The 15,934-nt window shown below is 38.2% G+C and overlaps 1 long non-coding RNA gene across 1 annotated transcript; it reads right to left on the reverse strand.

Moving 5' to 3' along the window:
- Positions 1 to 14,248: 14,248 nt before the first annotated feature.
- LOC310727974 lies at positions 14,249 to 14,848 on the reverse strand. Its single transcript, XR_014534148.1, has 2 exons — positions 14,725 to 14,848; positions 14,249 to 14,675 (listed from the first exon to the last, which is right to left on the reverse strand). It is a non-coding gene; the product is annotated as an uncharacterized lncRNA (long non-coding RNA).
- Between the last annotated feature and the right edge of the window lie 1,086 nt (positions 14,849 to 15,934).

Raw genomic sequence — 15,934 nt, forward strand, 5'->3', positions numbered from 1 at the left:
AGGAAGCCAGTAGACGGAGTGTGAAAACAGGGTGGTACTGGAGAACCTAGGAAGGTTGAAAACAAGTCATGCGGCTGCATTCTGGATCAGTTGCAGCAGTCGATTGTCTTTTTAAACAAGAACAAGTTGCAAGAGTTTAGTCTTAATACGATGAGGGATTGAAGAAGCACCTGAATGTCCGGTTTGGACAAAAAAGACAAATGTTCCTGATGTTGTAGAGGAGAAATTGATATGAGCGTTTTAGATTAGCAACACGAGAAGAAAAAGACTGTCCAGTTGATTGTCCGTGGTTACCCCTAAGGTTAAATGAGATCGGAAAGCTTGCCATATGATTTACTCAATGGCCCAATATTAGCTTGGCAGTACTGGGCAGTGCTGGACAGTACTTCAACCCCAAACCTCAGCAATACAGAGATTTTCCCATCCAGCCACCACTTCACCACATAATTCCATTGGATTCTTTTTTTTTATTATTATGTGGAAAGAGGTCTGTTCAGTCCACACCCTGATGGGTTTGTCCTACAAAAGAAACCCTGTCAGTAAAGCAAACAGGATGTGTTTGGAGTAAATATCCTGTTGTATTAATGTTTCTGTCTCTCTATGATGTGCCGCTGAGGAAAGTTTGTGCAGATATCATCATCATCTAATAATAATAATAAATAATAAGATTAATAATAATAATTAATTGTGAGGTAGCCAAGAAAAATAAATTCGTCATTTATATGTTAGAAGTATTGAAATGATTGAAGTAAATGAATCTGTGGAATAATGTGGTGTGGAATGGTGTAACCAGGCCAAATTGTTTTACCACATGGACAATCTTCTGTACATATGACTTCCGTTTTCTTTTTCTGTAACATATTCAATGCCATGCAATGAAATTTTATTTCAACAGTGTCATCAACAATGGACATTGTCTCAAAGCAGCTTTAAAGAATGAAGGATTTATAAAACGATTCACTTATATTTAAATTGATGCCTTCAAAAGGAACCCATCCTCATTTGGGTGTCACCAAGAGTATGATTATGACAGATAACATCAATTTGTGCTACTGTTAATAGCTGCTATAAGATTATTCGTAACTACGAAGGGGTGTTCAAGTCAAACCAGGACTTTTGAGTTTATAAAATAAAAGAACAAATTTCACGGAGTGGAAACTGCATTTTCTTTTCAACATACTCCCCTGCTACGTGTATACACTTATCCCAACTAACGCCCGAAAAGATTTGGCATAGAAAGATTTGTGAACCATCCTAGGACAGCCTGCTTCACTTTATTATCAAGGAACCACCAGGACCAGGTTCATCTCTGAAGGACGTACGGCCATCTTTGAAACTTTTACACCAGTCAAATGTCTTACTGTGGCTGAGCGTCTCATCAACGCACTGTGCTTGAAGTCTGTAGATATCCTCACCTTCGTTCACAAGAAACTTAATCGTTTCATAGAGGCACTAATGCTGTTGTCTTCCATCTTGATTAATCTTTTGGACTGGCCCCCTGACATGTGCGCCACCTATCAGTAATAGGACACACAAGCCCTATTTATGATCAAACTCTTGATGTCACCCAAATGAGGATGGGTTCCCCTTTTGAGTCTGGTTCCTCTCAAGGTTTCTTCCTCATAACATCTAAGGGAGTTTTTCCTTGCCACAGTCGCCACAACTGCTCATCAGGGATAAATGCACACCATTCACCTTAACTGTTGATTTGTGTAAAGCTGCTTTGAGACAATGTCTGTTGTATAAAGCGCTATAGAAATAAACTTGACTTGACTTGACTTGACTAGCCACTTACTACTACAAGTAGTAACGCCAAGCTAGCATCCATTTTCAGACCTGTAACATTTCCTGGTTTGACTTGAACGCTTCTTGTATAAACGGACAAAAATTACACCATGGCTAGAATCTTCAATAAATGATGTTGTTAGATACTCATTATGATCAGAAGGTTGGGGATTCCGGCCCCAGCATTCCCAAGCTGCCACTATTGGGCCCTTGATCAAAACATTTAACCTTTTCTGACCCTACACTCTGACACCCAGCTTCCTAACAAGCTGGGGAAATGCAAAGAACACATTTTTACTCTGCTGCAGTGTATATGTGACATGTCGTCGTCTTCTTCTTTTTAGTGCACAGGGGCATCGCCATGCTGGAACAGATTTGGGTTTCCAAGTTTAAGTGAATGTGAATTTTTATTATAGCGCATCTAAAGACGTCCTGTACAATTGAGAGCCTCCAGGTTTGTGGTAACAGTTTGAAAAAGAACCACTTATAGCAGGAAAGGTCAGGTGTCCCAATACTTTTGGCAATAAAGTGTATCTAGTGTAGTAGACAGTTTAATTATATTGGCAAAAAAGTTTTTACCACCAAATAATTGTCACTTCTTCTTCTTTTTCTTTCAGCTTCTCCCATTAGGGGTCCCCACAGCGGATCATCCGTCTCCACACCCCCCTGTCCTCCATCTGCCTTTTTCAACCCAACTACCTGCATGTCTTCCCTCACCACATCCATAAACCTCCTCCTTGTTCTTCCTCTTTTCCTCCTTACTGGTGGCTCCATCCTCAGCATTCTTCTACTGATATACCCCCATGTCCCTCCTCTGCACATGTCCAAACCATCTCAATCTCGCCTCCCTCACCTTGTCCCCAAAACGTCCTACATGCGCCGTCCCTCTAATAAACTCATTACTTATCCTGTCCATCGTCATCACTCCCAACGAACATCTCAACATCTTCAGCTCTGCTACCTCCAGCTTCACGTCCTGTCTTATGTATCTGCTTATAAAAAGCCATTGCTGAAAACTCATCAATGCGTGCTCTTGATTATAATAGTAAACCTGTTTTTAGTTTAAATGCTGTGTTTTATTTGAAAACAGAATATATAATGATTGCGAATATCAAATTCAGAGGAATCCTCTCGTTCGGTAGCTCTGGTTTTAAGATCTTTTATACACAAATGAATCACAATCTGTTAAAAACAATATTTGAAAGTGTTTCAATGCTTATTTTTTAGACATTTTCTTTTTTTTTAAACCTAGATATGTTTCCTTATTTCAAGAAATCTTACCAAGTGTAATTATCTTTATTTCTCATATTTAAAAGGTTGTATTTTTTTTTTTGCAGTGTCCAAACAGCGACCCTTTTTTATGGGACACTTTTTTCGTTATTGTTTATGAGTAATATTTTGTATTCTTACAACCAATTGTCTCCACCAAACACTGCTGTACAGCTAAAGGTGGCAAATTCACGACTAAATCTAACAATTATGGTCTGAGATTATAGAAATAAATGCAATCTCTTGGGGGTTGTGAAAACAAACACCTATTTAAAAGCCTTTACATGTACAAATTCTTTAAATCCACACTTTTACACGTTAAAGGCTGCTTTCTGTCTTGCACCTTACAAACACCTCAAACTCAGAACTTCAGTATGTTTACATTTATTAGGATGTTTACTGCACCTCACACATTCAGATGTTTACGAGAAATATTCACCCGTCTTATATATATAGAATCAGAATCAGGTTTATTGGCCGAGTGTGTTGACACACACAAGGATTTTGGTTCCAGCCGTTAGTGACTCTCAAAAGTACAGACATAAATAACACTACACATTTAGCTTGGATTATATATCTATTTATTACAAGTTTACGCTGCTGTTATACACAATCTGTCTGATACAAACTCTCTATACTGCATTGACGATGTAAACACTTGAAAAGCGAGAAGAGAAACGGTATTTCCATTCCTCTGTATGTCTGCACAAATGGTGGCATTGACAAATAAAAACCTTGATAAAAAAGAAAACTTTGTTAATTAAAAATAAAATTGGCGCAGTTTCATAGGAACCCTGGAAACCCTGCAGTCTGAGCAGGCGGCATGAGTTTTCTCCGTTCTTTAATAACATTTCATTCATAAATATTATCATAAAGTGTGATTTAATTTGGACAGGAAGTATAGCCAGGGGTGTTTTTACATGCCATAAAACTACTCCTTTCCTTCCACCCTCATTGCTAACCCAGCTACCAGCATAACTCTAAATCTCCACATCAGGGAACTTACAAGCAGAAGCTCTGCCACAGTATAATGTCTGGAGTTCACAGATCCAAATACTTATAAATCACAAATATGGGATTAAAATGGTAGATTTGAAAAGAAGAGACTGTTGTTTTAAATCCTGGAAAAACACACGTCTTACACACACACACACACACACACACACACACACACACACACACACACACACACACACACACACACACACACACACACACACACACACACACACACACACACACCATATGGGACATATCTGAGCTCTGACTCTGAGATCTGCAAGCAATAATCTCTTTCTTTTCTTTTTCCTTGCGCTTAACAAGACATGAGGCCTCCGTACTTCCTCCGCATGGAAAATGTATACAGTGGTTAGTGGTTATATGACCAGCCTGAGTTATAAACCACACTAATCCATGGTCTTTGTGTGTGTGTGTGTGTGTGTGTGTGTGTGTGTGTGTGTGTGTGTGTGTGTGTACTCTTATTTCTAGCTGAGTGCTTTCATTTACTCTGCTTGCATAATTTGCAGGAATTTGCACTGACTTGCTGAATAATTGAGGCAATAAACGATCATATTTATTTAAATAATAATAAATAATTGACGGAAATCCTTTCAAGATAAACACTCGTCACAAACGTATTATTATATGCAGAACACAACTTTGTAGTAAAATGTAAACCTGAGTTAGTTGGGGGTTAATCGTCACCCAGAAGCCTTTGCAACTTTTCTCTTTATATATATATATCATTGTGGATTGGATTGAGTGTGGGTTTTTGGGAAAAGGTGCCTCCGGGAGAAAGTGAACGGCGAAAGGAAAGTGTAAAGAACAGCGAGAGAGAGTGTGTGTGTTCAAAAAGAGTGTGTGAAAGAAGAAAGAGTGTGTGGGGGGATTTGCCTGAATACTCTGTCTGAATAGCAGTGGAACCGAGCTGCCCCCTTTTTCAGCCTCTGTCTTTTCTCCAGCTTTCACACTCCAACCCCCCTCCTCCAAACCCAACCTTCCATTGTGACCAAGGTCACAATCCCGACCAACCGGGCGTGCACAGAGGCGTGTTTTGGAACAGAGCATGTACAATGAGAAGTGCGAAAGCTCTGTTCCCGTAAAGGTGAGTGAAGGAACGTCACATTTCCCAGCACACTCATGACTCTCATCTTCACCGTCCAAATCTGCTGACTCGAGCACAGTTATCTGTTAATGTGACATGATTTACAGTAAAACACTGATATTAAGTACTGTGAGCTATGGAGTGAAAGTCAGATTTGGAGTGAACTCAGAAACAGGATTTTTAAGTTTTAGAGGTTTTGGCTGTGCATCAGAAGGATGAAAGGGGAAAAAAAAGATCAAGTCAGACGTTTTATGGGCTTCTTTATTCACCCTTCACAATGAGAAAAACTATTCAGATCCACACACTACAGGCAGTGGTGTAAAGTATTTGAGTTACTGTGTTTAAATCAATTTTTGGCTATTTTCTATTAAAGTTATAACTTTTACTTTCTACTCAACTACATTTATGATTCAATAGATGTACTTTTATACTCGACTCTATTTTAATTTCACTTAATTACAATTTTGTACCTCTGCTAAAGATGTCATTAAGGCTCAAACAATCCCCTACACACATCTGCTGCCTGTAAGGGATGGTTTTTTTTTACAAAAAACATTTGGCCTCATTTTCAGTCCAAAAAAGAGCTTGAATAAATTTTCCAAAACTTTAAGAACCCGGTGTTTTTTTTGTTGAAGTTGCCCCTGGGAGAGTTGCATCACTTTCAGCTCTGAATATTTGGTTTTACCTAAAAGAATAAAAAAACATGACTTCCATCTCATTCATCCATTGAATACTAATGATTATGTGATACTTTTATTTATAATTTTATTTATTAATTGAAGATCCCTTCCTTAAAAGTTCGCTTTACTACAATGTTTTATTTTTACCGGCCTGTAGGTTTCATTCTGGCATGTTAAAGAAGCAGTTGTGATGACTAACATGTGTCTTGAGGACTTGTGCATCCTTGTGCCTACGTTCAATATGAGACAAATACTCAAGTACTGTTCAAATCAGAGACTTAAAGACTTACTCAAGTCATGTTGGAATCTATTTCAGTGCTTTTCAGCTACCTGTTACACCTCTGACTATATAGGCAAAAGTATTGGAACAAACGTCTTGTACAGCCATGTGTGGTTCTTCTACCACAACGATCAAGGCTCATTATAGTTTCGGATGTATTTGGACGTGGTAGTATTACATTATCATTTCACCTTATGGTCAGGTGTCCACACACTTTTGTCCATGTAGTTTGCATTTAAAACAAAAAGATTGTTGGGTTATAACGGTGCGGACCAGCGTCAGACACTGCATTTTTACACACAGTGAATTAATCCACCTCTTAATACCATCAGTGTGACGTCAAGTCTGTAGAAACCATCAATACTATAGAGGAACTTAGAAGGACATAGCGCTGCATCATACACAGGAATCTCATACGGAGAGAATGAAGGTCATAAAGCGAGAAACCCAATGCACACATTTCAACATGTCTCCTTTCACTGTAGCCACAACTGCACCTCCCGCATACATCATCTATTACAGAAGCAACAATATTCACCTCAGAAAAATGACCCCGGGGTTTTTACGCATTTTTTCCATTCATTATGGATTTTCTTTATTTTTAATACATTGAAATTGTGTGGGTTTTGTGCAGAGGAGTGTCTGATATTTTACTTCTGTGCATTGGATCTCTTAATCTATTCTACTTTTCTCTAATCTGTTTTTACCTGCATTTAATCTAATCTACTCTGCTCTGATTTTATCTAATCTTCTTTACTCTACTTTGATGGTATCTTATGAAATATATTCTGCTCTGATTAAATTTAATTAAATTTAATCTATTCTACTCACATTTTATCAAATTTACTCTAATGTTATCTAATCTACTCTGATCTAATCAGATTTGGCCTGCTCTACTTTACTCTGCTCTGATCTAATCTACTCTGATCTAATCTAAGAAGATTTGTTCTGCTCTACTTTACTCTGATTTTATCTAATCTACTCTGCTCTGGTTGTATCTAATCATCTTTAGTCTGCTCTGATCTAATCTACTTTGATCTAATCTAATCAGATTTGGCCTGCTCTACTTTACTCTGATTTTATCTAATCTACTCTGCTCTGGGTGTATTTAATCATCTTCAGTCTGCTCTGCTCTGATCTAATCTACTCTGCTCTGGGTGTATCTAATCATCTTTAGTCTGCTCTGATCTAATCTACTCTTAACTAATCTAATCAGATTTGGCCTGCTCTACTTTACTCTGATTTTATCTAATCTACTCTGCTCTGGGTGTATTTAATCATCTTAAGTCTACTCTGATCTAATCTACTCTGCTCTGGGTGTATCTAATCATCTTTAGTCTGCTCTGATCTAATCTACTCTGCTCTGGGTGTATCTAATCATCTTTAGTCTACTCTGATCTAATCAGATTTGCCCTGCTCTACTTTACTCTGATTTTTACCTAATCATTTTTATTCTGCTCTGCTCTAATCTAATCTACTCTGATATAATCTAATCTATAAGCGACTTTTCCTCACGATGTCCAGCATTTCTCGAAAAGTTCGTCTTGTAAATGTCCTTGTAAGTATAAATCGATTTCTTCTCAGATACTGTGGAATTTTAATTACATTTGAAATGTTTATTACATTTTAATGAATTGTAATAAATCCACACTGTATATTTATATGTATTTGTTAACGGGCTCAGTATACATTCCATGAGTTGTATGTTTGTAAAGTTTGTAAGGAACTTATTGAATCAAAACTTTCTAGAGTCTCTCAGGTTTTCTCACATAAGTTTTAGAAAACCATCCTACAAATCCATTGTCGAGAAACTGTAGAAACAATTCTGGCATCTCTGTAACGTTAGCTCTAACGTAAGTTAAGCAGATGAACTATATCACGTGTCGCGGAAATTCTTGGAACGCTATTTTTGGAACATGACGGCTCTGCCTTCTGAAAAGAAGGTGATCTTTTGGCATACTTTTTCTTTTAGCTGGGTGTCTGATGTGGCTAATGTTAGTACTGACTGTGGTTATTTTATAGTAACATTATTTGTAGACAGTCTGTTGATTACATCAGAAACTAAAATCACCTACAGGACTTTTTAAACAATTAAATATTGGGACATCTGAACTTTTTAAGCCATATGTGCTTCTTCTCAAAACTCGTCCCATAAAATTGGAAGCACACAATTGCATAAATGTCTTTGGATGCTGTAGTATCAAATTTTCCCTTCCCTTGAAGTAGAAGATCCAAACCTGTTCCAGCACGACAATACACCTATGCACAAAGATTGAGTGGAAGATCTCTTGCTATGGAGCTTTGACTTTAACCCATTTGGATGAATGTAGAAGCTGACTGCACCCCAGGCCTCCTCACCTCACCTACATCAATACCTGTCTCCAAAACTCACTCCAAAATCTAGTGGGGACTTTGGACCAGAAGGGCATAAGTTCAAATCCCTGCAACACCATTAAACCAAGCTGCCACTGCCGGGTTCTCGAGCAAGGGTCTAAACCCGCAACTGCGTAGTTGATCCAGATCTCGTTCTGGATAAGGGTGTCTGCCAAAATGCCATAAATGTAAAAGAAGTTGAACATCTTCCCAGAAGATTGGAGGTTCTTAACAGAAGCTGGGGACTGGAAAGTTCACATTTTTGAAGCCATAAAAACAAAAAGTGTGTGGAATAGATGACTTCACGCAGTCACAAGCTGTAATGAAACCCCAGAAACATGACATGAATGAGTCACTGGGCTCATCCTTTTTCAGACGTCTCTCGCTGTCACTCACACACACATACTTTCTTTATTTTGAGGTAAACAGTGTATCACGTTTCCTTTTCCCACATTTGAGTGCAGAATGTTGCTGCTCAGGGCTTCCCTGGAGACCCTATTCGGACAGGAATTTGAATACACTTTAAAAGGAACACACACACTATACACACACACACACACTACACACTTCACACTCTGGGTGGAACCACCCAACACTCAGACCTTTTGTCTATCTGTGGGTGTAAAACAATGTGTTTAAACATGTACTTTAATTCCAACCCAGTGTAATTAAATATATTCTGGTAAATTACTGCCAGGGTGAGGAGAGAGTGTCTGATATCTTACTTCTGTGCATTGGATCTCTTAATCTAATCTACTCTAATCTAGTTTACCTGCATTTAATCTAATCCACTCTGCTCTGATTTTATTTAATCTTCTTTACTCTAGTCTGATGGCATCTGATCAAATATATTCTGCTCTAATCAAATCTAATTTAATTTAATCTAATTTACTCTGTCATCTAATCAGATTTGGCCGGCTTCACTTCACTCTGATTTTATCTAATCTACTATGCTCTGGGTTTATCTGTTCATCTTTACTCTGCTCTGATCTAAACTATTTTGATCTAATCTAATCAGATTTGGACTGCTCCACTTTACTTTGATTTTATCTAATCTACTCTGATAATAGACTTTATGAATTTCTTCACTGAAAAAATAGATAACATTAGAAAAACAATTGTGGCAGTTCAACCTCTGACAGCATCTCCCGACACAATCGTACTTACAACCCCACAACTACACTGTTTTACATGTATAGGACAGGAAGAGCTGTATGATGCTATTATGAAAGCTAAATCAACAACATGTCAGTTAGATCCAATTCCCACTAAACTACTGAAGGAAGTGTTATATACAGCTGGTGAGCCTCTTCTCAATATTATTAACTCCTCACTATCGTTAGGTCATGTCCCTAAATCCCTCAAGTTAGCAGTTATTAAGCCCCTCATTAAAAAACCTAATCTGGATCCAAGCACGCTATCGAATTACAGACCAATTTCAAATCTCCCATTTATGTCTAAGATCTTAGAAAAGATTGTCGCTGCACAGTTATGTAACCACTTGCAGGAGAACAATATCTTTGAAGAGTTTCAGTCAGGTTTTAGGCCCCATCATAGCACAGAAACTGCTCTAGTTAAAATCACTAACAACCTGTTTTTAGCTTCAGACCAAGGCTACATCTCCCTATTAGTTTTACTAGATCTTAGTGCTGCGTTCGACACTATAGATCATGATCTTCTCCTCGATCGCTTACAGAATTACATCGGTATTCAGGGACAGGCATTAAGCTGGTTTAAATCCTACCTGTCCAATCGTTACCATTTCGTAGATTTAAATGGAGAGCTATCCAGGATAATGCTAGTAAATTATGGCGTGCCACAAGGGTCAGTTCTAGGACCCCTGCTTTTTACAATATACATGCTTCCATTAGGAAATATTATTAGAAGGCATGGAATTAGCTTCCATTGTTATGCTGATGATACCCAGCTATATATTTCATCCAAACCAGGCGATACAGCTCAATTAGCTCGCATAACTGAGTGTGTTGAAGAAATAAGAGATTGGATGACCCATAACTTTCTGCTATTAAATTCTGATAAAACGGAGATTTTGCTCATCGGCCCAAAAAATAGTACACAGAAGCTCCAGCATCTCAGCCTGCATTTAGACGGTTGTTCTGTAACTACTAGTTCAACGGTAAAAGACCTGGGAGTTATTTTAGACAGCAACTTATCTTTTAAAAATCACATCAATCAAGTTACAAAAACAGCCTTCTTTCACCTTAGAAATATTTCTAAGCTAAGAAATATGTTATCTATATCTGATGCAGAGAAGCTCGTCCATGCGTTTATGACCTCTAGAATAGACTACTGTAATGCATTACTAGGTGGATGTCCTGCATCATTAATAAACAAGCTTCAGTTAGTTCAGAATGCCGCAGCAAGAGTTCTTACTAGGTCAAGAAAATACGATCATATAACCCCAATCTTATCGTCCCTACATTGGCTTCCTATTAAGTTTCGAATAGACTACAAACTACTGCTACTCACTTATAAAGCACTAAATGGTTTGGCTCCCATGTATCTATCCAGTCTTTTAACACGCTACAATCCGTCACGCTCCCTGAGATCTCAAAACTCTGGGCTTCTAGTAGTTCCTAGAATAGCAAAGTCCACTAAAGGCGGTAGAGCATTTTCACATTTAGCTCCTAAACTCTGGAATAGTCTTCCTGACAGTGTTCGGGGTTCAGATACACTCTCCCAGTTTAAATGTAGATTAAAAACATATCTTTTTAGCAAAGCCTACACATAACACACATCACACACATCACATCACAACCTTGTGCTCCAGAATATATGATTACATGCACATTATCAACTTGTGCTGTTAATATCATGAACAGCAGCTACGCTAATTCCTCTCCACTGCTTCTCTTTCTCTCCCCATCCCGAGGCATCCTGAGGTTTGGCCAGCTCCAGTCACGTCCCACCTCATGAAGATTATGGACCTATGGATGATCATGGAGAAGTAGATGCCGAGTGTTTAAAGGCCCTGGCATGGAGAAGCTGATGCTGGATCTATGATGATCACAAATTGTTCTGTATTGTTGAAAGATTTATGACCAAACTCTTGATGTCACCCATATGAGGATGGGTTCCCCTTTGAGTCTGGTTCCTCTCAAGGTTTCTTTCTCATATCATCTAAGGGAGTTTTTCCTTGCCACTGTCGCCACGGCTTGCTCATCAGGGACAAACGCACACCATTTACCTTCACTGTTGTTTTCTGTAAAGCTGCTTTGAGACAATGTCTGTTGTGAAAAGCGCTATACAAATAAACTTGACTTGACTTGACTTGACTCTGCTCTGGGTTTATCTAATTATCTTTACACTGCTCTGATCTAATTGGATTCGATCTAATCCTCCATGATTTAATATAATCTGCTCTACTTGATCTGATCCAATCTAATCTGCTCTGCTCTGATTATTGTTAATCTTCCTTAATCTACTCTGGTGGCATCTAATCAAATGTATTCTGCTCTGATCAAATCTATTTGGTTTTATCTATTCTACTCACATTTGATCTAATTTACTCTGTCATCTAATCTAATCTAATCTAAAAGTCAATAATTTAATCTATAAAATATATCAGTGTTTTTTTTTTAACTACATCCTTTGGGCCTACAACAAAACAACCCAGCCTCTGACCTCCGACATTTGGTTTTCAAGGTTTTCGTCTGAAGTAGGACTGATTCGTCATAATTAACACAGCCGTGTACCTGCGTGTCTGAATCAGACAATGGCTTAATTTGTGTCACATCCGCATTAGTGTGGGAAATACACACGTCAACACTCTCAGGAATTTCATAACTATTGAAGTAGAGACGCTAAGAATTCAATAAAACATTTCTTCTAGCAAGTGAATCTCACTACCATATACTTCATCATGCAAACAAACACACAATTTTCAAGTTAGAACTGGACATTAGTCTCAAATGTGGGACAAGTAAATGAGAAGCCCTGGAGAAAAAATATACATGAGCAAGTTCTAGTTTATTTCTGTAGCACTTTTCACAATGAACATTGTCTCAAAGCAGCTTTACAGAATTTAAGAATTAAAGTGAATGATGTGTGTTTATTCCTGATGAGAAGCCTGGGGGTCACTGTGGCAAGGAAACACGCCCTTAGACGTTTTGAGGAAGAAACCAGACTCATTTGGGTGACATCAAGAGAGTGATCATAAATCTATAACAATACAAAACACCAGTGTGTGAGAACTAACATGAGCACTGGAGTGTGTGATTATGAGTGATCTTTCTACAGTCTTCTACAGTCAATTGAGGTTGTAGAACCAGGAGCTACTGAGCAACTCAATAAACATCTCAACATCTGAGATCATCACAGATCCAACACCAGCTTCTCCATGCCAGAGCCTTTAAACACTCAGAGGACCAATGCTCAAACTCCACATGAAGTGGAATCTAACTGGCGCTGGTACGTCTCTAGATGTTTCAGCACGTTTGGGTTCCACTGCTATGAAGGTCCATAATCTTCATGAGGTGGGACGTGACTGGAGCTGGAGCAACCTCAGGATGGGGAGAGAAAGAGAAGCCGTGGAGAGGAATTAGCGTAGCTGCTGTTAAAGTTGATGATGTGCATGTGATCAGATGTTCTGGAGCACAAGGTTATGATGTGATGTGTGTTATGTGTAGAACTTGCTAAAAAAATACGTCTTTAATCTGCATTTAAACTGGGAGAGTGTGTCTGAGCCCTGAACACTGTCAGGAAGACTATTCCAGAGTTTAGAAGCTAAATGTGAGAATGTTCTACCACCTTTAGTGGACTTTGTTATTCCTGGAACTACTAGAAGTCCAGAGTTTTGGGATCTAAAGGAGCATGATGGATTGTAGCGTGTTAGAAGACTGGAGAGATACATGAGAGATAAACCATTTAGTGTTTTGTAGGTAAGAAGCAGTAGTTTGTAGTCGGTTTGAAATTTAACAGGTAGCCAGTGTAGTGATGAGAAGATTGGGGTTATATGGTGATATTTTCTCCACCTTGTGAGAACTCTGGCTGCTGCATTCTGGAGTAACTGTAGCTTGTTTATTAATGATGCAAGACATCCACCTAGTAATGCATTACAATAGTCCCGTCTGGAGGTCATGAACGCATGGACGAACTCCTCTGCATCAGATATCTGAGGTACCCTGTTGGTTAACAATACCTGTGGCGGTCGTCGGTAACCCGGGTCTCGACGAATCCGGGATGAAAGTTTGATTCGTGATCCGCATATTTGATTTGGAACACGTTTTACGCCGTATGACCTTCATACCCGGGTTTGGGGGCGGGTCTAAGAGAGCACTGGCTTGACTCGATCGTTCAATAAATCGAAAACCACATTCCCGATAACACCAGGGTTTTATTTTTTTCAAAAACAAACAAAAACACCACAAAATATTAAGTGCTCCCTGCTTCAATTTTTGCTTATTTACATTTACTTAAGAAATAATTTCTGTCAAATTCAAGATAAATACAAATTCATTCTCTTCCACTGACAGCAAATATAATTACAAAGTACCCTATAAAACAATCTGCTAAAACTTTTCTTCTATAGCAAAACTCGCTACCCAATACCTCGTCATGCAAACACTCAAACACACACACACTGAAACATGCTCATAAACACACACCATTTTCAAGTTTGTTAGGACAGGACATTAGTCCCACGTGTGGGACGAGTAAACGAGAAATTTACGGGAGGAAAAAATAAAAAACAAACATTCACACAAGTCCTAGGTTTTAAACCAGAATAATAAAAAATTCATCAGTTTGAAAGATAAAATCCAGTAGAGCTTTTGATCACACCAATGTCGGCTTTTATACTGTAGATCAAGCGAAGACCTTTAAATGTATGATTTCAGACGAGTTTTTCCGTCTTTTGTATAAATAAGTGAAGAATAAAAAAATAGAAAAAAAGTAAAGGGCAAAAAAACAGCGTTAAAAAAAACACACACACACACACACACACACACGCTGAAAGTTCAGAAACCAATCTGAATTTAAAATTAAGCCGTGGCTCATCTGCACACATCAGACTGGTTCTGGTTCCGCCTTTAGGACGGGTGGGGCGAGAATTCAGCGTGACGCAGACGACACAAAATCAACAAAAAGAAAACTAGTTCAGGCGAGAATGAAAGAATGTGTAAGAATAATTTTTGGTTTATATCTGAATGCTAAAATCATCACACTCGGAAATGTGTGTGTGTGTGTGTGTGTATATACACACACACACACACACCATTATAAAGTAATAATACCAATAAATACTTTTGATGTGCAACGTACATTTTAGAAATCGATCACTTTATAATAAAAAGCACGTCAAATGTCACTCGTCTTCGAATCAACCACAGCGTTCTATCCTTTAACGTTATTATATTATTATAATAATAATCACAAGCACATGTAATGACTCAGGCCTGAAGTATCATGTCGGCTGATTGTGTTTTTTGTTCAGAAGACATTGTCTGGTGTTTCTTTATATCTAGATTTATGAATTGATGAACATGGATTAATTGATATTCTCTCTCTCTCTCTCTCTCTCTCTCTCTCTCTCTCTCTCTCTCTCTCTCACACACACTCTCACTCTCACACACACACACAGTGCATCATAAAATAAAATGTTCACAGAAAACAAACCATATAAAAAAAAATCAGGATCACTTCAGGGAACGTAGCTGCCGGAACACCGTATACATGCCGATGTGTTGAAGTGGGAACATGCCAACACTGAGAGGTAGCAAGAACAGTGCTGCAGAGCTAATCTAGATTCATTCTGGATTACAGAAGCATTATATATGGACTTCACAGACATCAGTGAGAGATTTCATATGTTATATGTCTCAGTGCAGGTTCTTCCCCCCTAGAGATAAAATACTGGCTTCATTGATGAGCTTCGTATATGTATATACACACACACTAAATGGTGTCCAATCCTATCATCAGGTGTCTTTCTCCCCCCTTATAATATGCATTAACTTGATCTTATAAAAACTTCCACTTTTCTGGGATGTCCTATTTTGGTGTGCTTGTCGAGACTTTGGTGGTCTTTTCATCTACCTTTGACCTTGAAATTGATATACAGTTGAGGTAATAATGCAACAGCAAGAACTCCAAAGCAAGATTTCCAATTTCGAAAGGGCATAAGGTCCAAAACACAGAGTACCACCATCTGAATGTTATATAGACCTCCTTTTTTTTTTTTAGAAAGAACATCCTGTAACGCACCAATAATGATGCGTGTGGCCTACTGCTGCCCTCTAGTGGGCAAACGATAGTAAAATAATAAAATAAATTAAATTGCGTCTAAGAAATTATAGAAAAAAAGGATTCCTGAGTTTTTCGTTTGAAATTGAAACCAATGAGAAGAAAAATAGCATTTACATAAAAATACACAAACTAATTTTATATATATATATATATGAGAGAGAGAGAGAGAGAGAGAGA

This window comes from Silurus aristotelis (assembly GCF_946808225.1).
Source record: "Silurus aristotelis genome assembly, chromosome: 6".
In the NCBI taxonomy this organism is placed as follows: domain Eukaryota; kingdom Metazoa; phylum Chordata; class Actinopteri; order Siluriformes; family Siluridae; genus Silurus; species Silurus aristotelis.